A 24,679-nucleotide genomic window follows, 5' to 3' on the forward strand; every position below is an offset into this window, starting at 1 on the left:
CAGAGTGAAGGAACTTTTTTTCCTTCCATTTTCTTTACCCAGCTATACTTATTCTCTTGGTCACTGAAATACCTCCACAGAGACACTCATTACTGAAAGTACGTATTCACTCGGTACTTAAAGTACATATTGTAGCACTACACATAAAAGCTTGTAGTACAAGCTTCTTTCAGAAATCACCTACAGCAAACCACAGAGGTACCTGGGTGGCTCAGTCACTGAGGCTCCAACTTTTGATTTCGAGTCAGGTCATGATCTCACAGCTCATGGGATCGAGCTGCTCATCGGGCTCTGAGCTAATAGTGTGGAGCCTGCTTGGGATTCTTTCCCCCCTTCCTGCTCTCACAAAAAAAAATTTTTTTGAAAGGAAAAAGTTCCTGTTAATTTTTAAACTGGTTAAGAAATTTAGGTTAAGTGTGATTTGGAAATAGTGAGTTATTTGTAGCTATAAGAATGATAAAGCAACAGATGGATTTATTCTCCCAGGAGAACTATTAGCAAAGAACTGGCAAAAATTCATCCCTTAAGACAGTCAGGACCCTAGATTAGGTGATCCCTGGTGGCAGTTCCTAACTAAGATTCTGTGATTCAAGTAACTCAGAATGAAACACGTCAATGCCTTTGCTCTGAGTTTGTGTAAATGCAGCATGTATTTATATTAAAAAGTATCATGACTTCTTACATCTCACACTGGCATCTGATTATACATTTAATTAGCATTTGTTGGATTTTGGTTAAAATGTCTTACCTCAGTTTTAATATTGCTTTTAGTTACTACACACACTCTCATATGGCAATGACTCAAGTCACTACTGCAGATGTGCTTGAGAAATTATACTCCTATTTAATTAGTTATCTTAATTGGGATTTTTAAAAGTCAAAACATTGGCAAAATACCATTTGTACTGGCATTGCTATTTGCAAATTTGTAGCACTACACATAAAAATGTAGTACAAGCTTCTTTCAGATATTACCTACAGCAAACCACATAAAGTATTCAGAACCTTCGTTCTCTACTTTTTTATAGCCTATCAGTGACGTTTGCACTTTACTAATGACTTTAAATGTTAAATTAAGCCATATTTAAATTTCTCCAAATCTGCTTTAGTTCTTATCACCTTTGGCAGCTGGTTCTAAATCCTATCCTACCAGAATCCTCTTGTGTATTGTGTGTTTGACAGATGAGGCGAGTTTATGGTGATCCCCTTCTCTTGGGCTCAAAATATTAAGTTTAAATCTAAACATGGTTTGCAAATAACCAGGGGGCCTTTTCCAAACATTATTTAATGCACTGAGCTGCAGTTTGAACAGTTGCATATCCACTCAGGAAACAGATTGGTTTGCTCACGTAAACCACAGCTATGTATTTTCTTTTTATCGTCTCCTGAATTACTAACCTGCAAGTTAGCCTGAAGACAAATTTTTATTTTATTTAAAATGCATATCACCTTACTTTTCTCTTCAGGATTAAAAAAGCATTTTACAATAAATCTGAGAGAAAATATAATTTATGAGCTATAAATCTGTGTGGTTTTGTAAAGAAAAATGAAGACTAATGATCTGGGGAGTGGGGTAAGGATAAATTTCAAAATAACCTCCTAACTCCTTATTAAATCTAAAATAAAATAACTCTCCCCACCACCTAATTAAAATAAACAAACTGGTCTCCACTGTAGACCATTCCATTTCTTTCATGCCACCCCTGTGTCTCCCCACTTACTCCCTGCCTCATAAAAACATGTAAAAATATGCTGAGACACTAGATCTGTTTTTGCCTATACAAGACGGATCAAGGAATGATGATGTCTCTGTAATGGAATATTTAAATAGATGTATAATATATATATAACATATATATATTGAACATGTATTCAGCATTATTTTTCAAAGAATTTGATTATAAGAAACATACATGCAACCACAAACTACAGTTTCCCTATTTTTTATGATTCAGCTACAATTTCAGACATTTTTGCATCCCCATCATAAACCTGAAGTACCCTATTATTCTACTGTATCATCACTGAAGAGGATTAATCCATATATATCTGCTAAAAGGTTACCTAAATAAATAATATAAATTACTTTTTAATCTTTCTCATACAAGCAGGGAAATATATGCAAGCTAAAGATGATCACGTTGTTTTTCTAGTTATTTGGGATTCCACAACCAAAAGAGGAGAGTTAGTAACCCCATTTATAAAATCTTTCTCTTGTTAACTTTGACTGCCAAGATCTTCATTAACATGTTCCTATTTATCCATGTAGTGGGAGATTGTATGTAACTTATTAATTCATGGACACATTGAAACATTAGTCCATACTTTTAAAAGCTCTTTATAAGGCCATAGTCATGTGTAGTGTAATAAATTCTACAATGGCTTTTATTGATTCCCTTGAGAAAAGAATAATTTACTATGTGATGTGGATTGTGAATATAATTTATGGGAATCATTCTTAAACCAAAGGCTGTCGGTTCCTCTGTGTATCTGTTTGAACATTGAAACCTATCAGATATTGCAAACTGCTCTTACATACCTTGTGGTATTGTGTCTTTAGATCTTGGCCCTTAATTGAACTTCATTCAGTCAACATTTATGTATTAACATGCCTAATATATGCCTTTTTCTACTGAGGATGTTGACAAGGGACAAGGAGGACCAAGTTCCTGACCTTAGACTCCTCATTCTGGACAGGAAACTGAAGCTTAGGTCTCTTCTGTCTTGCCTTTACACACATGATACAGTGCAAATATGGGAACCCGGCCCTTTACATGCCCTTCCAAGAATAGAGTCTATTAAATCTGTCAGTACAGTCTGCATATACACCCAGATCTTTAGATTCTCTATAACTTTGGCCGCTTTAAGTGCCGCGTTTCAAGTTTGCACCTGGTAATAGCTCCTCATCTAATTTGCTTCCCTACTTCTGCAAACTCTTCTGTGACTTCTCTAAGATTATTTTTTTGTGCTTCCATAGCATTTTGTATACATTCCAACTGTAACTCTTAACACATTGCATTATAAATATCTATGCTTATCCTCCCCATTGGACTATAGGCTTCTTGAAAGCAAATGATATTGTCTTCACCTTAATGTTCCCAACAAATATGTCAATATTTGGTACACAGAACATACTCAAAAAATGTTTGATGTGTAAGTTAATTATCTAAGCTAAATTCACAATTAGCTAAGGTCTCAATGGATTTCCTGGTTAGAAACAGTTATTAAAATTCTCAGTAAAATATATACTAACAGAACAACAGTCTACACTTTAGCCTTCCCAAAGATATTAAATATAGGGGGAAAGTTAATTCTATTCCTCTCACAGATGGGGTGAATGAGTTGAGATCTCCAGGCACAGCCATATTCTCTATTGCTCTCAACGGATTAGGACCTAGGCGATAATTTTGATCAGAACCAGTTCTGTGGTGACAACCACTGTTCACACAAGTACCACTGTTTCCCTCCATTACTATAAACAGGTAAACAGTCCCCATTGGTCACTAACAGTCAATAACTGCTCTTTGCATTTGTCCATAGTCACTAGGAATCAGAGAAACAAAAAAAAAATTGTTAAAACAAAAATTGTTAAAGGAATAAAATAACTTTTTATTTTATTCCTAAAACACCTTAAGAAGATGGCTACTTACTGTATCTTACAAAGTTGGAAATAAGAGGTCAACCTTAGAGGTCTTTAAGAAATAGAGTGTTTTACTATATAATTCAAGAAAATATTTTTTTTTCAGTTTATATAAAAACAGTTCTCTGGAAACATTTTTCAAAATTGACTAAAAATTTTTTAAAATACGGTCAAAGAGTATTGCCTGGGTGGTGTAGTCAGTTAAACATCTAACTTTTGGTTTGGGCTCAGGTCATCATCTCAGTTTGTGAGTTTGAGCCCCGAGTGGGGCTCTGTGCTGATGGTGTGGAGCCTGCTTGGGATTATCTCTCTCCCTCCCTCCCATTTTGTCCCTCCCTCATCTCTCTCTTACAATATAAATAAACGTAAAAAAATACATATGGTCAAAGAACCCCACAGATACGAAACCAATTATAAGCTAGTAAAAGAACAACTGTCTGATGAAAAAAGTAAAAAAAAAAAAAAATGTTTACATATTTCAAAGAACAAGTAGTCTTGTACATAATTTAAAGTGTTCCTTGCCATAAAAAAGTGGAGAATTTTGAAATGTATTTATGAATCCAGATATAATTACATAATTCATTATCTTATTTGTCATAGGGGAAAATGAGGTGTCAAATAACAATTAGTTTTTAAAAATTGTGGTATTAAGAGAAAGCCAAACACTAAAGGTTATGTGGTAAAATATTTAATAACAAGGGAAAATATTTACAAAATACTTGAGAAGTTACAAAACATGATGGAAAGTATGCTAATTGTGACAAAATAAAATTTGAGTGTGCTTCTATATGTGTATAAATTGACATGCACTGAGGAAAATCTGTGAAGTTTTATTCCAAAATGGTAACATTTTTTGTTTCTTGGGAATAAAAATAGTACCGGCCAAAAAGCTTTCCCAAGAAAAAAAGTTACAACTTTTAAGGTGCTTTGCACAATACTTTGCATAAAGTAAACTAAATCTAAATTTGTTATGATAAAATATTTTTACAAGATGTCATTGATTGTTGTCTTTACACTTTTCTCCATTCTAAATTTTCTAGAATCTTTATTTTGTTGCTAAATGAAAATAGTATTATTTTAATCATTATGAACAAATTACAAAAAAGTACTCAACTAACAGCAAAAAAAAAATCCTACAAATATGACAAAGGAAACCTATGTAGAAAACAATGATTCTATAACCTACTCTGTCTCATACAGAAGTTTCTCTGGGACTTGGTCCCTGAATTTCCTATTTTTTCCTCCATCCTGTTAGGCATAATTTGGAAGAAAATGGATCGTGTGGGGCACCTGGGTGGCGCAGTCGGTTAAGCGACCGACTTCAGCCAGGTCACGATCTCGCGGTCCGTGAGTTCGAGCCCCGCGTCAGGCTCTGGGCTGATGGCTCAGAGCCTGGAGCCTGTTTCCGATTCTGTGTCTCCCTCTCTCTCTGCCCCTCCCCCGTTCATGCTCTGTCTCTCTCTGTCCCAAAAATAAATAAATGTTGAAAAAAAAATTAAAAAAAAAAAAAAAAGAAAATGGATCGTGTAAAAAGAAATGGCCCCACCAATTTAATTAGAGTATTACCTTACACTATGTAAATTACCATCCTACTGGACACTTTAAAAGGTTGGATTAAGTACTGGCCAATGGCCATCCTTTAGATGAGAATAGGACAAATATCGAACTCTGTAATGTGTGTGCCATGTTCTTAAAACTACATCAAATATATAGCTGTCATCCTTATGATGGCCATTTTTTCAGATAATTTACGTCCTCTGCTTACTATTGTGGATATCATGTCATTAACATCTGATGTGCTAACACAACATCATCAAGGCATTAATTTGGTGCAAATTAAATTTCAGGAGGATATGTCCAAATATATTTGAATGCCTGACACTTTTCCAGTAACCCAGAAAACTCAAAGTAGTTGTGCCAACCTGGAAGGCAAAAGAATCTGTCGCTCCCTCTGGAAAACACTTTTGAAATTACACAGTTCCCCAAGTGGTACTTTTTGGAAATATGCTTAGTTGGGGGGGAGGGGAGTCTATTGACTTATTTTTCAATTTTATTTTGCTTTTCCATTTTGTTTCCAAATTGAATTCCAGTGCTAAGGTATTTCTTTCTTGTGTAACTTGAAAATGGAGAGAGTAGACATTTTCTTGTAAATCAATTTTGAGTGCTGTGGATATTTTTCAACCTAATTATTTTACGGAATTGCAACAATTCATACTTTTCAATCATAAAACACAACATTAAGCATCAGTTGGGAGCACTGTAGAGAGGTAGTTTCAGGAGCACCATTATGAGAAAAATTATAATTTTTCATCATAGTTTTTTCTGGAAAAAGCAAAGGCTAATTACTTGGACTCAGTAGCAGTTGGATAATTTCTTAGTAAAAGAAACTGAAAACTGAAGTGTTTCTTGTTAAAAAGGAAATTAGTATACATATTCAATGCTGTTGAAACATCAGGATTCATTGTCAATGTGTAGCTACCAGTCTGTAAATGTTCAATGACGGGACGTAGAATAAGATACTACAAATAGATTTGGTGCACTAAGGGAAGAGGCTCAAGTAAATCACACACTAGCAATGTTAGAGTATAATAACTTTGATTTTTAAAGTGACAAGATCATAGAAGAGCTTAAATGCTGTGGCCAAATATTCATTTAACCTTAGTCATGGAGCTTTTCATTTTAGCTATTCCTACTGCCTTTTCTCCACTCATTTTCTTCTTCTAGAAACTTGAGGGGAAAAAAAGGGTATGAGGTTTTGTGTGTGTGTGTGTGTGTGTGTGTGTGTGTGTGTTTACTTGAAAGAAATGAAAAATATTTTTATTCAAGTACAGCTGACATTTACAAATACCAGAGCAACACTGCTATATTAGCAATGCTTAGGCACCACAACTCAGTTCTGAATGGGCCCTCAATGGGGCACTCTATGAAAGGCCATTCTGCAAGGGCCCCTCCATAAATCTCGAGTTTGGGTCCAGTGTCACCGAGTACAATTATGAACACATGCTGTAACCACTCTACGTGTAGAAAAGCCATTAGTGACAGAGCAGCTACAGTGGAAGACAAATGGAACAAAGTGATTATGAATGTATTTAGCAGACCAAATTCAGGATGGAATTCTGTATCTACTCCATCAGTCAGTCTTCTTGCGCCCTAGGCACTGGACACCTTGTTCGTCTTACTAGTCAAAGTTTTGCACCAGCTTAGTTGGTTTCCCTTTTTTTTTCTCTCTCTCTCTCTCCATATTAAAGGTCTCATTTTTAAACATTTTTTCCCCTGTAGTAACTGACTCCTCACTTTAAAAATATCCCAAGCACTAAGATGCCAACGAGTGCTCCAATCACTATAATTGGCGCCTTTGCCTCCCAATTTTAGTTTCAAAGTAATTCATTATCTTTATCACATGTGCAAATACAATCTGTCTCCTTATGATCCAATCTTTGAGAAGAGTGGGGGAAGAACTGGAGACAGAAAGTTGAATAGACTGGCAATTTCATTCTCTCTGGAGCCATTACAAATTATTTGAAATACATCGTTTGAAAGACTATAACTGATAGTGGTATTAGTACACAACCACTCAAAAGCCAACTGGCCATCACATTTAATACCTTCGATCTCTAACAATTTCATCATGAATGCATATTTCTGGGTGTTTACACAGTAAATATGGAACCCATACCTTTTTCTTCTAGCCAAATTCTTCCTGTTCAAATCCTGCACCTGTCTCCACCATATTTTAACAACCTATTTTCAATACTATTTCCCCGGCATATTCTTAAGGGTAGAAGTCTCTTAAAACATCTGGCATTATTTTCAGCTTACCTATTATAATAAAATTATGAGGTGATAGCTTTGCTATTTTCTGGGTTTTTATTCAACTTAAATGTTCGTGGGTTATTGTTTAGCATCAGGCTCCCAGCAAAAGAGGAATTTTCTACTTGCAAAGAGAAACGGTCTTGTTGGGGCTGGGAAGGAGATAGTATATAATTTGAATTTGAGTGCTGGAAAATTTCTAATTGCCGAGCTTTTTAAAAAGTGTTGCTCTTTAACAGTCTAATATGTTCAGCTGAAAATTTGTTCATCTGCCTTCTGCAGAGAAAACCAAAATTGGGCTAGCAAGATCTTAGTATTTTTTCATGTGTAAATCTGTTTTATAGGAGCACAACACATATGTTTCAATGCTTACATTGTCATTGTTTCTTCTTTTTTTTCCCTTTTCCAACTGGGCACACAATATGCACCCAACATACCTATAAAAGGTTGACTGAAAAATCACATTTTATAGTCTGCCAAAGGAATGTTTGCATTAAATTGCTTCAGATGGAGAAAGTTTCATTGTGATCAGAACCCAGGAGATATAAAAAGGCCATAAAGTTTGGGTCATAATGTGAGTTTATAAGCCTGGTTTCTACTTAATTTAAATTATAGTGGCAGTGCAAGAAATTGTGGTTTACCAATGGCACTAGGCCTCAAGCCAAATGCTTTCATTCCACTAGTTACCTCCATATCCTGCCTCTGTTGGAAAGAGTTAACTGCCTTGCACAGATATTTCTTATAACCTGTCATTTGAGAAAAATAAAACTTGGTAATCACACATAGGCACATGCATTACTGTGGTTTACAATTATGAAGCACCAAGCATAATGTAGCATAGACTCCACTTCATGAAGTTTTTCTCAGGTTTTTGTTTGTTTGTTTTGCTTTGCTTTTTTGTTCCTGGATTAGTACCCACATTCACATACCTGCCTAGAACTGGTTCATAAGCTTTAGAGAGAGGATGAATTTAGCATCCCCATTTAAAATTAAAGTTTACTTTATAATTTGGTCCAATTTGACCGAATATATCTATGATTTATAGTTTCTCATATTAGATACTGCATATCAAAATTATATTTCCACTACAATGCATCATGTTCTCGTTTTCTATTCTATTTGACTTTTAAAGCATAAAGCTTTCTGTACAAAAGATGCTGGAACATGAGAGATAAACTCGGTTGCCTCATCTTTGACCATATCTGTTTCTTGAGTTTAAGAGATGAAAATGACAGAAAGGGCTTTGATCAAATCCAGCCAGCTTTAGCATTTATACCAGAGTCTAATATCACAGCATACTAGCAAACTATAAAGAGAAAAAAAAAAAAAAAAGGAGGAAAAAGCATTTTACCTTGCTATTATTTTCCCAATTAAACACTTATACTTCAGACTTTTTAATTAAAGGCATATTTTTATGATATAAAATAATGTTGGGACTACAAATAAAGACAAATTATAGGTATTAATATTTGGGAAGGAACCCATTTAATCATAACATCTATGTACATGTTTCAACTATTCTGTAAACAAAGATTTTTATTATGAATTCGGCTTTTCCCAAATAAGTGTCCCATGATTAAAATACATGGTAAACAATGAGTGATAGTCTTAGGTGCCATGGCAGACAAGAAGGCATATTCCAATGGTAAATTTAGGTGATAAAGCTTGAATTATGGCAAAGATATTGCCTCATTAGCTATGTAGACTTCATTCACATGGTGCTTAATTCCTACTTTTAATTTGATACTTGAAATATGGCCTGACTTGGAAGAAAGCTGAGAGGTTATCTAGTACAACCTGTCCCTCAGTGAAGGACTCTTTTACAATGGTAACTTGAATTTCCAGTATCTTCTTATACACTTTCAGTGCAAGTGAATTCACTGCCTGGAAAAGTATCCAGCCTGTCTCTTAAGAGTTCCAATTGGGGCGCCTGGGTGGCGCAGTCGGTTAAGCGTCCGACTTCAGCCAGGTCACGATCTCGCGGTCTTCGAGTTCGAGCCCCGCGTCAGGCTCTGGGCTGATGGCTCGGAGCCTGGAGCCTGTTTCCGATTCTATGTCTCCCTCTCTCTCTGCCCCTCCCCCGTTCATGCTCTGTCTCTCTCTGTCCCAAAAATAAATAAAAAACGTTGAAAAAAATTTTTTTAAAAAAAGAGTTCCAATTAATGTATTCCTTCTATTGGATCAAAAGTGGCCTCTCCTTGACTTCTTTTCAGAAGTCCTCCAGCTACTTGGTCACAAAGAATACACTTTATCCATCTTCCATATATGATCCCTTTAAACAGCTAAGGCAGCTATCATGTACCCCTAATATCTTTCTAGAGACAAAATATTCTAATTTTCTTCAAATATTTATTTTGTGTGTTTTTAAATACGTTTCCCATGTAGTGTAATTAGTGTACTCAGCCCCACAGCTCTCTGATATCCTGGAATAATCCCCTCCCCCTTGTTTTAGGTTAATTTTTTAATTTTTTAAATGTTTGTTTTTTGAGGAAGAGACAGAATGTGATGGGGGAGGGGCAGACACACACACACACACACACACACACACACACACACACACACACACACAGAATTCAAAGCAGGCTCCAGGTTCTAAGCTGCCAGCACAGAGCTTGATGCGGGGCTGAAACCCACAAACCTCAAGATCATGACCTGAGCCAAAGTCGGACGCTTAACCGACTGAGCCACCCAAGTGTCCCAGATTCTCTTCTATTAATGCAGCTCATGATTGGATTGATTTTCGGTGATAACGACACACCATTGACAAATATTTAAGTTCACACTCAACGAAGCCACAAAGTATGACATTGTGGAACATTTCTTCTTTTATCCTACACTTAGACAATATTTTGAAACGAGAGATTTTACAATTATCCCCCTGTGGGGTTTTATCTCCACTTCAATCCATTCTTTCAGCCTGTTGAGAGCTCTTTCAGCTTTGACGGTCTTCTGTTAGTCCCTCAAATAGTGTATCACCAGAGTCTGCACACAGTGGTCATGCTGCACCACTAAAGTCTTTAAAAGCTGACATCTATGTGTTCACCAGTCTCTTGGGAGCACAGCTTAACCAGGTACTAATTTCAACCATTGGTTTTATCAACAGTCTCCTACCAGTGTCATGTTTAGAAAACAATATGTGAGATATTGTCCAATCTCTAGCCTCTCTCTGACCTTCCAATCTGATACATCTATCAAAATAAATGCCTTTAAAAGCAAAGTTTTGGGTTTTGGTGTTTTGTTTCCTGATTCAGCAGACAAGTCATTCTTAAGTGTTTCAGTCATTCTAGAGGTAAGATAGTATTGTATGAATGTTCTACTTCCACTCCTAATTATATATTTCTTTTTTTTTCCTGAGCCATTAGGAATTTTGGAAGAACAGTTAACAAGAAAATAATTCAGGTATGGTTTGAGTATTTCATGCTCTGTACTGTATATATTATTAGCTTATGTAAAACTAATAAAATGCAATTAGAGTTGTGAAAAGCTGTATAACCTTAATATCAGAAAACAGTACACCTTGTGATTCTGATGTTGGGATAGTATCTAGGACTGTAGGAGGGGCTGTCTTTTTCAATGTGCTACAATTTGGGGAGGTTGAAGGAAAACAATGTGGTTATGAAACACACGCACAAGATTTAAACTATATGCCTCATAATTTACCTTTTCTTCAAGTCATGTTGGAATAGCATTTTCTCTCTTCTCTGACTTTGCATATAAATTCCAGATTCTATATTGTGTTCAAACCACTGTTTTCTCCATGTCTACTTTTGTTTATGTCATGCCACAGGTATGACAGCATGCATCTTTTCTCTTAGTGCTATAGGCAAAATTGTAGTGGTTAAAAAAAAAAAGTGTAAATCAAGTTCATAATAGATTCCTTCAAGGAAAGGTAAAGGAAATAAAGTATCCTGAAGTTTCCTGTTAATATTTATATACTTTCTATATTTTTATGAAATATTATACATTATAAAAGAATTATCAACAGATGATCAATCCAGAATATAAACCATGATCATCATTTAGAATCTGATTTATTTGCAAACAGAATGAGAGGATGGCCTGAAAGATGTGGTTTAAGAAACAAGTGGTTTAATATCCAAACATGTCTCTCCTGCCACAGGACCATGTAAAGCAGTCACGTGGGAGCTAGTGAAAGGGAATGCCAACAGTCAGATGCCCCAATGCCATTTGTCTAGTGTCAGCTTTGCATAGTGTTGCCAAAGGGGGAAAATAGGCATCCTCCTTTATAACGTATGACTCACTTCATTCTCTCCCTCATTTTGGTGCCCAGCACCACCATAAGCACATGGCTAAGCTTGTGTGCAATATATTGCAGTGGTTAAAGGCAAGGACATTAACTCCATCTAGACTTGAATACCAGCTCTGCCCCTCTGGCTGAGTGTCATCAAGAAAATGTCAACCATGTACTTCCTCTATCCAACTCTGAGACTTAATTTGTGAGACCCAGTAAAATATAAAAATGTGGGACCACTTGTCCAGAAAACAGGAAATCATTGCCACTAAAGGTACAAAAATTAAGGGTTTTTTCCCCCCTTTATTCCATGTTCTGTCTAAACTCGTCATGGTGTTTTTATTTGCTACTTAATATTATTCTAATTTTTAAAATATAAAAAAATTAAATTATTAGCATGAATTATAGCATTCTTCATGTTGTACAATTTGGGAGGACTTAACTCCTTCAGAATCACAGATTACACATGTTGTATTTCACAGCCTGTACATGTTTATGTATTTTATTTTTAAGTTTATTTTGAGAGAGAGAGATAGAGGGAGACAGAGAGAGAGGGGGAGACAGAGAGAGAGAAAATGTTTTTAATATTTAATGTTTATTTATCTTTGAGAGAGAAGGAAAGAGAGGGAGACAGTAAGTGAGGTGGGGAGGGGCAGAGAGAAAGGGGACACAGAATCCAAAGCAGGCTACAATCTCCAAGCTGTCAGCACAGAGCCCAACAGGGGGCTCAAATTCATGAACCATGAGATCATGACCTGAGCCAAAATCAGACACTTAACCAACTGAGCCACTCAGGTGCCTGCTGTATTTTGTTCTTAACAGAACAATGGAAATACCACACAAAACTATCCCAGTTTTTCATTACACTTTTTGATATACACCAATTCCACTAATACTCTCTACCTCCATTTACTGATGAGTAAGGAAGGATGACAGGAAAAGGAACCAGGAGTTTCCCTGTCTGTCCTTTTACTTTTGTGTCCTCACATTGAAGCAAGTGATTGGCTAATACAGGGAAGTAATACGGGAGTAAAGAAATATGATAGGGCCCCCAGAAGTGTGTTTCTTTAGAACATCGCTGCCTTCTTTCTGCGTTTGAAACAAGTTCTTATTGAACAGAAAACGTGGCCATGCAGAGGACTCTAGGTGTCCTCCCAGAGTCGGAATGTGGCACAGTCGTATCTCTTACTCCATGTCACCTGGAGCATAAAGGACCCGCTAGAATTCAGTTCTCATGGGGAGTCACAAACACCATATGCCAACATGGAGGCAAGGAATGATGGTGGTCATGAACATTGTGCCTATCTCCTACTCTCATAGGCATCCGCCATTGTTTCAATGCACTTCACTTACAAAACACAAGTTCAAAATTAAAACTGAGTATCTAGGCAGTGAGAGCAGAGCATTAAATCAAGTGCAGGGTCTTCTAAACATAGTACCCCGTCTGACGACACAGCTTGCTTCGCCGCGAAGCCAGCGCTATCTGTAGCATAGCATGGAACTACTGCTTTGCTTTTTTTGTTCTGTTACCATTCCAATACCCAGCAACAGTGCTGGACTCAGTAAGCACACATTTTTCACCTGAGTGAATAAATAAATTTTGTATTTAACGCATCTAAGCTTTAGTTTCTTTATTAGCAAACAGGAATTTAAAAAATAAATCAGCAGATAAAGCATCACATGAGGTATTATAAAGTGAAAATTCCAGATTACAAATTATATTCAATGTGGTATAAAATCTAAAATGTCATCTAGATGGAAGCAATATAGTGACATTCTGAAGCCAAGTCTTTGAGTCTGAGTGTAGAGGTCACGTGACAGAGACAGCACTCAGTTGGATAATCACTTTGATAAAAGGCAAGTTCCATGAGGGCAAGACTTGGTTTTGTTCTTTATTGTACCCTCAGACCCTTCCCTTTTCCTAAATATGGTGACCTATAAATGTGTACTGAATGTAGGAGCACCTGGATGGCTCAGTCAATTAAGCGTCTGACTTCAGCTCAGGTCGTGATCTCACAGTTGGTGAGTTTGAGCCCCACACAGGGCTGTTTGCTGTCAGCACAGAGCCCACTTTGAATCCTCTATCCCCCTCTCTCTCTCTGCCTTTCCCCCAATTGCACTCTCTCTCCAAACAAATAAACTTTAAAAACAAACGTGAATATATAAATGAGCAAAAAAGTATGACATGATGATCAAGCAAAAGTAAAGTAATATCAAATTTGGATTTGATGAGGAATGATTCTAAGTGTTGAGTTATTACAAAATTAAATGATAAAAATGAGAATTTATCAGTGCAAAGTAGCTACCCCTTCCCTGGAGAAAAATAAGTCTTCATTAGAAAGCTTCTCACTTCCTTGATTTCCCAGAAAGTCTTTTCTAAAGATCTACGTCTGAGAAAGAAATGGTGCAAGAAGAATAAAAGAGGAAGGTAAAGTCAACCCCTTAACACTCTGAATAATAAATGTACAATTATTTCTTTTTAACTAGTCATCAATTATTCTGAAGAGAGTAGTCCTGTTAATATTTACTTATGTCATTGCAAATAAAGTAATCGACCATCCATGACCTATTGGCCTGCTTATGTTTTTAGAGAAAAGCTTTGTCCAGATAGTGATAGATTCCTTCCCTCTGACTCATACATTACCCAGAGACTTCTGGCTTCCCAGAATTTCTGTTCAAAATTTCAAGTCTCTTGGCAATGATCCCTTATTTTTGTAAGAAAGGCTTTACTTTTAAGTAAAAACAAATAGTGCAAGAAATTGATCAAAATATATTTCTAGTTCTTGGCATCAAATATTGTTCATGTCAAAACTGCCAGCTTTTAAGTCGTCATTTTGCATATGCGGGTCATCTGTAATAGGTTGCCTATATTGAACTTGATCATCAGGTAGTTTCTACCTTCTTTACCAAAACTCATCCTCTGTGGTACACTGAGTTGTATGTTTTCATATTAAACTTAGCGATATACGGTTGCCAAAAAATATATATAAATGGTACACATATACACTCTCAATCTCTCCAATCTGAGGTAACCACAGTTATGAGAGCTTGATCACTGTCTTTCCAAACCTTGTTTATCACAAAGATCACAACGTTCTATCTCCTGAATGCTGCATCTTCCTCTTTTCACTTATAATACATCATGGACATTCCTGAGTTGATACATATAGATCCAACTCATTCTTTTAATAGCTGAGTAATATTTCTTCATGAACAGGCATTGTAACTTTTAACCATTCTCCTATCAATAGACACTCAAGATGCTTCCAGTTTGAGAGTCACTAGAACCAATAAGGTATCAACTATCTATTTATACATAGAATCTTCCATATTGGAAGATATACATAGAATTTTCCATACATTTTATTAATTCCTAGAAGAGTGCTGTTTCACAACTAGGCTCATATTTACATTTTAATGGAGGCTGAGGACTTACTTTCTAAAATGGTTGTAGCACTCCACGTTCCCACCAGCTCTATTTAAGCAGCTTTCATGTTCCTCCTCTTAATAGCACTGGAAATATATCAGTACTGCTCACTTTTGCATACCTGGGGTGTTTGATTTTTATAAAATGGTATGCTATTGTTTCAGTTTGCTTTTATCTAACAAGAACGGTGAGTATATTTTTAATATGTTTAATGGCCACCATGTCTCTAGTGGTAATGACACTATAGACCCAGACAGAAGACTAGCAGAATTTCCACCCCTCCCCTTCCTCGATAAAGAACAACTCTAAACCCTCATTTACCTCCCCCCACTCCCAGAAAGTCCTTACCATACACTAAAGGTAGGGAGTTGCTTCACCTGGATGGCCAACAGGAAAGGATTTTATAGATTCATCAAACACAGGTATGAACTGATAATGAATCTTTAACATAGCATCATTTGTAGTTATATTTGCATCTCAAAAAGAATGACCCACAGAAATGAAACGCTACCAAAGCATTTCTCTGTGTGAAAGCATCAATGTAGTAAGTGTAGACCTTCCCCTATAAGAGAATAAGAGGTAGAGAAGAAAAGTGTTGAGACCTACATTAAAACAAATAGGAGGGGCGCCTGGGTGGCGCAGTCGGTTGAGCGTCCGACTTCAGCCAGGTCACGATCTCTCGGTCTGTGGGTTCGAGCCCCGCGTCAGGCTCTGGGCTGATGGCTCAGAGCCTGGAGCCTGTTTCCGATTCTGTGTCTCCCTCTCTCTCTGCCCCTCCCCCGTTCATGCTCTGTCTCTCTCTGTCCCAAAAATAAATAAACGTTGAAAAAAAAAATGAAAAAAAAAACAAAAAACAAATAGACAAGGATTAGCCATGACGACTGCTGACTTCTCCTACTCACTGCAATAAGGCTGTATACAATAGAATGTTAAAAACAGTAGAACCTTGGACTGTGAAGAACTTGTTCTGCAAGATGAACACTTCTAATACATTTTAACTTGATAAACAAGTGATGTTTTGCAATAAAGTTGTACCTGACACTGAATTTCACATAATCACAATGGAGCCAATAGTTCTTGCAATTCGCTTTGATATACGAGTGCTTTGGATTACAAACATGTTTCCAGAACAAATGATGCTCACAAACCAAGGTTTTACTGTACATTCAAAATGATGATCATTTCTCTGTAAGGAAATTAATACTAACTCTCTCTAGTCTTTCTTAGTTAATATAGATGATAATTGAGATTGCCATCATTTTTTTTCCACATTGGACCAAATGAATAAACACTAATTTAGAAAACTATAAATGGATGGAAGGTTAGATATATGAATGGATACCTAGGATCAGGCTCTCCCTTGAAAATGGTAGGTTTGACAGGAAAGAAGAGTTTTACTCAAGGCTGAATTTTCCCTCATTTTCTATAGCCAACATGCCACCAGATTTTATTTTTCTATATTCTTTTTAAAAAAATTTTTTTTAATGTTTTATTTATTTTTGACACAGAGAGAGAGACAGAGCATGAGCGGGGAGGGTCAGAGAGAGAGGGAGACACAGAATCCGAAGCAGGCTCCAGGCTCTGAGCTGTCAGCACAGAGCCCGATCCGGGGCTCGAACCCACAGACCGCGAGATCATGACCTGAGCCGAAGTCGGACGCTCAACCGACTGAGCCACCCAGGCGCCCCTTATTTTCTATACTCTTAATAGCTTATAAAAGCCTTTTCAAGCTCACTCTGATTTTCTGTCACTGGGACACTGCTCATAATGTCCTAATTTGATTCCCTAACTCAATTATCTCCAATTCGTGGTTTCCACCTTGTTAGGTTCTTGCATTTACAAAGGATTGTCAGAAGACCATCTATATTAAGAACACTTGGGTGCTTAAAAAAAAAAAAAAGGTAGGGTGCTGGGTGGCTCAGTTGGTCAAGTATCCAACTTTGATTTGGGCTCAAATCATGATCTCAAAGCTTGTGAGTTCGAGCCTCACATTGGGCTCTTTGTTGCCAGCACAGAGCCCACTTCAGATCCTCTAGCTGCCTCTCTTTCTGCCCCCTCCCCACTCATGTAGGCTCTCTCTCAAAAACATTAAAAAATGTTTTTTTAAATGTAGATTTGAGGCTACTTCACACAAGACTAAATAAATTCTGAGGAGGCAGCCAGAAAATTGCCTTCTTTAGAATTTTTCCAGGTAATTTTTACACTAAATTTTGAAAGGTAAAATTCTAGAGTTTGCTAAGCCATATTAAGTGGCTTGCTGTTGCTTGAACTTACTATTCCTTGCCTTACCCACTTTAAACAATTCAATTCTACTGTCGATATCCTTCCTGCTTTCTGCCCAAATTATCATTCTTTTTATACCCAATTCATCAGTTTATAATTTTATAATTTATATTTCTGCATGATTTTACAACATTCTGCTCATAGACACATAGGCTTATTCTAGCACATGCTCAGTGATACTTTCTCTACTGCAATAATATGTCAAATTGCTTGAGGAAAACTGTTGTATTTTATTTATCTCTATCCTAATACTATACCTCCACATTTAACCAACTATCATTAGTATTCTCATGGCATCTATCATGTAGAGAGCCTACATTTTTCCAAGTTTTATACCATGAATTTCACATGCATTATTTAAAAAAATTCTCGGTAGATTTCATGTCACAGGCTAGGAAAATGGGACTCAGAGGGTGAAATAATATGTTTAAGCTTGAACAAACAGAAAATAAAAGAGCCAGGATTCAAACTCAGTCCTGGGCCCAAAGCCTAATGTTCTTTCCATTGTATTTCAATAAATGTTTGGTTAAATGATTGATAGTAATATATTCTAGCTAATTCTCTAAGATTTAGCAATTAAACAATCATTAATCATTTCTATAAACCTTAAAGCTTCTATTTAAAAAAATGCTTTCTTTTTTCTCAGCACATCCTCTCACTAATGTTTCCCACAGAGACTAGCAGAAGAAAAAAAAAGTTATTTTGTATTTTAAAGAGCTATAATCCCATCCTAGCTTTAAAATGATCTACAGGTTCATCTGAAAATTGCCTCCTTCTTATAATCAGGGCAAGGGGATTAGATGGTAACAGCTTTATTTAATGAAGGAAAAAAAGCAAAAATCAAAGAAACAAAAGACACACACACACCCTGAATATTTTTGATAAAAAAAAAAGAATATCAGTAATAGATAAATTTTAATTACCATTTTGAGGATACACTTGGTATCAGCCTTTATATACAAATCTCTGCTTATCCTCACAGCACTACTAGAAGTTGAATATTACACCCATTTTAAAACAGAATGGGTTCTCAAAAGAATTTTCACCTAGTAACAAAGCTGGAGATTGTCTCAGTCCAGTTTAGAAACCAGTTTTTTTCTTACCATGCAGTTAATATATTTCCCCCAGGGGCTCCTGGGTGGCTCAGTCGGTTGAGCATCCGACTTCGGTTCAGGTCATGATCTCGAGGTCTGTGAGTTCGAGCCCCGTGTCAGGCTCTGTGCTGACAGCTCAGAGCCTGGAGCCTGCTTTGGATTCTGTGTCTCCCTCTCTCTCTGCCCCTCCCCTGCTCATGCTCTGTCTCTCTCTCTCTCTCTCTCTGTCAAAAATAAACATTTAAAAAAAAGTAAAAAAAATTTTTTCCCCCGATATCTAAGGTTTTTCAATTCTGCTGCACTGCCTGTGAGCATTCACCCAAACCACCTGGCTCAACCAAAGGTCAGACACACTGCTCACACATTAATATCATACCCAAATGAAACAGCAAGATAATTTGATACATGCTTAACAACATGACTCATTTTTCTGCTACATGGTTACTAGACAAATGTTGAACAGGCATGTAAATGACTATAATCACATTTATTTTACCAAGGTATTCTTAGCCCAATCTGAAGGAAAACAGGAGTAGTTGGACAGAACAAGCAGTTTGTTCAAATTTCAAAGACCCACGCACCTCCGTTCCTTCAAAGAAATCAGTAGTAGCTAGAACTACCTTTTCCATCTGGTTGGGAGTACAAAATGTTGCTTCTTTCCTTCCCAGAAGCCACTCTCCAACATTTAAGTGGAATTCTCCAACCTCCAAATAAAGCCCCAGTCCCTAAGGTATAAATTAATTGGAACAGACTCTTTCCTTTAGACCTGGTGCTTAGAAGTAAGCAAAGACCACAAAAACTGGTACCTGGGGGTTTTGTTTACCAACCCTAATCAATTTTGAATTATTAGAATTCCAGCACGGTGGGGGGGAGAGAAACAGATTTGGGGGAGATAAATCTAGTTGATTTGGTCTCTGAAAGAAGGAGTTGTAGAACCAGGGGCAAACAACTTACCTATTGTAAGTCTCATTCTCAAAAGAGACCAATTTTCTACCTCATACATCCGGCTTTGCCTCCCAAAGTTAATTGTCCATTTGCTGCCACCTGGCTGGTTCTCACCCCACCCTCCACTTTGCTTTCTCTGAAACACTCCTATTTTCAGCACATCTTTATTGCCAACTCCTTTACAATAGTTTCTATACTTACTAAAGATTATAGCTGAGCATCAGAGAAAATTAGAAAAACGCAGAGGAATATACTAATCAGTGTTCTATAATTAAAGATTGAGATGAAAAGACTGGACAAGATGAATTTGAACAAAAATGCTACTCTTCCTGAGAAGCTAAGATGTAGTGTGAAAAGCAGAAGTCCTGGGCACTACGTAGAACTAAAGACAAGCCACAAATTGGGATAAGATACTTGTAAAACCAAAGTATTAGAATCTAAAATATTAAAGCTCCTAAAAATCAATAATAAAACTAGGAATGGCTGAAAATATAGGAAGTCATTTCACAGAAAAAAAGGGGAACTCAAACGGCAAATAAATGTACGGATAGACACTCAGCTTCATTAGTAATCAGAAAACTCCAAACTAAGAGCATAATGAGACACCACTTTACACCCACTGGATTGGCAGAGCGTCTGAAACACTAAGTGTAGAAGAGGATGAACATCAATAAAGACATTTATTCTTGGTAGAGTAGAATTTGGAAAAATCCTCGGGAAACGCAGTTGGCAGCATCTTGTAGAGCTATACTTTCTTATACTCTATGACCCAGCAATCCCCCTTCTAGGCATAAGTCCTGTATACTAGGAGACAGGCCTCGGTGTATATTTCTTGAACCAAGAAACATGTACACACAGTGTACCAGCATTCTCCATAACAGAGAAAAGTGAATGGAAAAAAGTGAAAAGGACACAATTATCCACTGATGGGAAAAATGGATATTACGGCATATTCAAAGGATAGTATACCTTAGAACAGTAACAATGAATGTCCCTTAGTGGATTGTAAACCTGAGTGACTCCTAGAAACACACTGAGTTTTCTTGCCTGGGAGCTTCTTTAAAAACACAAAATGGGATCGTCTTGCATGTTTTCTGACACTTGCTTGGGATGGGAACCTGACTTAGGGCTGAGCAAATTTCACTTAAAGGGAGCTGGTAATTCCTTTAACTCCACCTGCCCAAGACCTCTAGCTGTTTTTGATTATATGTTGTTCAGATGTATATGTTATATATACTAAAGGCGAGGCAACGATAAAGCACTAAATTACACTAATAGTATCTCTAGAGGAGACGTAGAAAAAGGGAAGATCACAGCAGTACCTACAATGCCTTGCTAACACCTTAATTATTGAGTAGTAGATCATAGGGATTTAGTTAGTTATTACATTTTATGTTCATACTTTTTATCTATTGAGTAGTACCCTTCAAAAACACTTTCAAGCACGGAATAAAAGAAAGAAGAAGGTAGAAGAGGAGAGGAGGATGGAGAAAAGGAGCAAGAAGAGTGTGACAGGTAGGATTCCTGATTCCATAGCTCCAGACCTCGGTTCAAGTCCTGAGTTTAACCGTTAGTGAATGTTTGAAATTAAAGTCTGTAACATCTCTGAGACTCTTTATTTTGAACTATAAAATGAAAATTTCACTTCAAGGGCTGTGATGAGCAGCAAATGAGATTAATTCATGTGATACCCTTAGTTATTTCTACTACGCACTCCTATTTTGGTCTATACCTCCCCCCCCCCACCTCCCCAAATCCTCGTTCTCTACTTAGAAGGAATAGAAAACTGAGGGGTGAAGGGGAAAAGAGAGGGTGGAACTAATCGCTATTTGTTTAGGCAGGACACTACCCACAACTGTAAAATAAGTGACATCTACCTCAGTGGTCTCTCAGATCTCAACCTCTCAGACACCTGATGACTTTAGAGATTACAGGATATGACACACCCAACTCTTTCCTTCAAGGTTTAAGTCAAGACTCAGTGTTTTTTCAGGCCCTTGTTAAAATCAACATTAGGTATGAATGCAACTCCCTGACCAATGGAAGATTAAACCACCTTCTAAGGGAGGATTTTGTTAACTAAAATTGACCTCTAAGTGGTAAGATGTGAGCTGAAAGCATTTATGAGCACAGTTGCTCCCAAACCCCTACTCATCCTTACCTCCTCTGCCACTGGGGAGAAAAAACAAAACTAGTCAGCTTGGCAGCTGCCAAGGACCCACATCTCTGACAAGAGAAGTTTTAAAGGCTCAACAAACACAGACATTCATAAATCCAGAAACTCTGAACATCAGTGGTGAGGACTCCTGTTTAATCATCCTGCCTTAGAAAGCCAGGTGAGTTTAGCGCAGTTATTTTCAACATGGGGAGATTTTGGCCCCAGGGAACATTAGCAATTCTGCAGACTTTATAGTTTCACAAGCGAGGGGTGGTAATTACTGGCATCCAGTGGGTGGAGGGGCCATGGATGCTGGCAACCTACAACACACGGGATAGACCCAACAACAAAGAATTATACGGCTTTAAAATGTCAACAATTGCTACCGATGAAAAACCCTGGTTAGCTGTACATGAGCCCCATTGGGCTGCCTTTTGTCTGACCAGGAAGGCCCAAGCAAGCTGTGTATTGGAAAGGAATTTTATGTCATGGGGCTCATAATACCTTAATGCAGGGTTATTAAGCCAAAGTTCCATGGATTGGCTTAAGGCAGTTCATAAAACCCGTGAAATTACATGCAAATTTTGTTCATATGTGAAGCTTTTAAAACAAGGGTCTAAAGTTAAAAAACAACAACAACAACAAAACTTTTTGGAAGCCTGTCCACAAGACTCACGTGTCTTTTAATATTTCTCCCATAAGACTGTTAAAGGGTCTAAAATTTTTAACAAATCAATGTTTTTAAAATAGTGAGATTTTATTTTGGACAGAGATGTAAGAAGATGGTGTTTATAGTAAGATCTGGGTTTGAAATTCAGCCAAATGACCTTTGAGTCTCTGTTTCCAAATCTATAAAATAAAAATTCTATTCAATTATTTCAATTTAATTAATACTATTTAAGTCACCTGGCCACAGCAGGCACTTAGTAAACAGTAGCTTCTATTATTTTATTGTTAAAAGTAATTGCGTTTTGGGGGCCCCTGGGTGGCTCAGTCGGTTAAATGTCCGACTTCGGCTCAGGTCATGATCTTGCGGTTTGTGAGTTCGAGCTCTGCGTTGGGCTCTGTGCTGGCAGCTCAGAGCCTGGAGCCTGCTTCCAATTCTGCATCTCTCTCTCTCTCTCTGCCCCTTCCCTGTTCACGCTCTCTCAATAATAAATAAACGTTAAAAAAAATTTTTTTAAGTAATTGAGTTATAAAGCTTTGCCTGTAGAAGGCTGTGGATGGATGGCATGTAACATAACCACTCAGTAATATTATAGGACTTATTTATTAATCAGATGAGTCATTAGAAGGAAAAGCAGATGTGTATAGAGATCTATAAAGTGTTTCAATACCTACCTCATCCCCACCCACCCCCACCCCCCCACCCCCCCCACACACACACTGAAATGGATAGGGGGCATTCAGAGAAAGGAAAACAGAGGCACAAGATCCGTACTAATTTACCAAATAGGCAGAGACTCAAATCCAGATGCTCAGATTCTAGAGCCCAAGTCCTTCTCCCTATGCCCTCTAGAAAGAGCAGAAGACCCTTTGGTATTCAAACACATAGCAGACATGTTTTGATGGAACAATAACCCAGAGGATGAAGTGCTTTTTTAGGAAGGATCCCAGGCAAGCATGGGAGCTGGAAGTTTACATAGAGAGTCTTATAGAAAGGAAAAGTCCCACAGAGAGGAGACATTTGTTGAAAATGGGGAGAGTAAAAGGTCTACTTCAACCAGTTCCAACTTCTTTAAAGCCAAGCCTAGCTGTTCAACCTTGAAAGCCACCCCTGTTCACTTTCCACTCTCTTCTAGCCCTGAAGCTCTTCTCCTAATTGCCACTGTAGTCTCCTTTGATTTTCCTCTTTCCTGCTTACTCAGAGCTCCCAATGTAAAAGTTAAAGACTAAGCAGGGACACAGTGCGTATTGACACGTGGGGAAAAGAAGAAAGTCCGAGAGGAATAAGACCAGATGTCTCCTGATTTGATGTGTCGATCGCCCAACCTACTAAGGAAAATAAAGTTTATTGCATTCATCTAGAAAATCACTTAGAAAAATGATCTAGAAAGTTGAGAATCCCGTTCTTGGGGTTTCCATTCACACAGCCAATAATTTTTTTTTTTTATTCAACTAATATTTATTGAGTGCCTCCAACATGGTCCAGGGACTGTGCTAACAACTAATCCACACTGAAAAATTTTTTGACCCATTTCAGCATGTTCAAAGTACTGCCAAGTGGAGAAGACACATGGTCAATAGATAACCCCAGCTTCATTATTATACCCACAATAATTAATTAGTTACAGTTGTAAGAGAATCTATGTATTAAAAGCACAAGGATCTATGAAAGCATATAAAAGGGACACAATCAACTCTTGCTTATCTGTTTTGATAGGCTTTTCCAAGCGATTTAGCAAAAGAAGGAGTGGAAGAATGTTCCTGGCAGAAAGAAATAGATCTTCAAAGACAAAGTAGGGGGTGGGGGAAGAGGGATAAAGAAAGATAACTTGTTACTAAGTTACGCTATGTGGAAACATTTATGCTACCCCAGATGTTTGAAAGACTTCAAAGAGTTTCTTAGCTTTTCCCTCTGATAAAATGCAAAATAAAAAATGGGTCCTTCAACTCTCCATTATCAATAATTTTGTGATTATGTGAACCAACGTCAGGGTTAAAAGGAAAACCACAAAAAAAAAAAAAAAAAGTTCAAGGAGGAAATAAAAGCCTTCAAGGGTGAATTGAACATATGAGCCTATTTAAAAAACATGTTTCTGTTTCTACTAATAGGTCATTTTCACCTGCTCCTGCGGGCCCAACTGGCCTTGGTTGTCTGCTGCAGCTCTTGAACAATGGAATGAAAGATCACTGTAGTTTGATCCCTAGGATGCAGAGGTGACCAAAGGGTCAAAGGAACAGAAGCTGGGCCATTACAGAAACGGGTAATCCTCAAACAGGAAAATCCACTCCCAGATCATTTGGAGGCAAATGGAGACCAGCTAGGCTCAGGGAATCACCAGCTGGGTTTCTATTTGAAGTGTGTAATCATCGAATACACTCAAAGCCAGACCCCACATGGAAACCT

The sequence above is a fragment of the Felis catus genome, chromosome C1, assembly GCF_018350175.1.
Source record: "Felis catus isolate Fca126 chromosome C1, F.catus_Fca126_mat1.0, whole genome shotgun sequence".
In the NCBI taxonomy this organism is placed as follows: Eukaryota; Metazoa; Chordata; class Mammalia; order Carnivora; family Felidae; genus Felis; species Felis catus.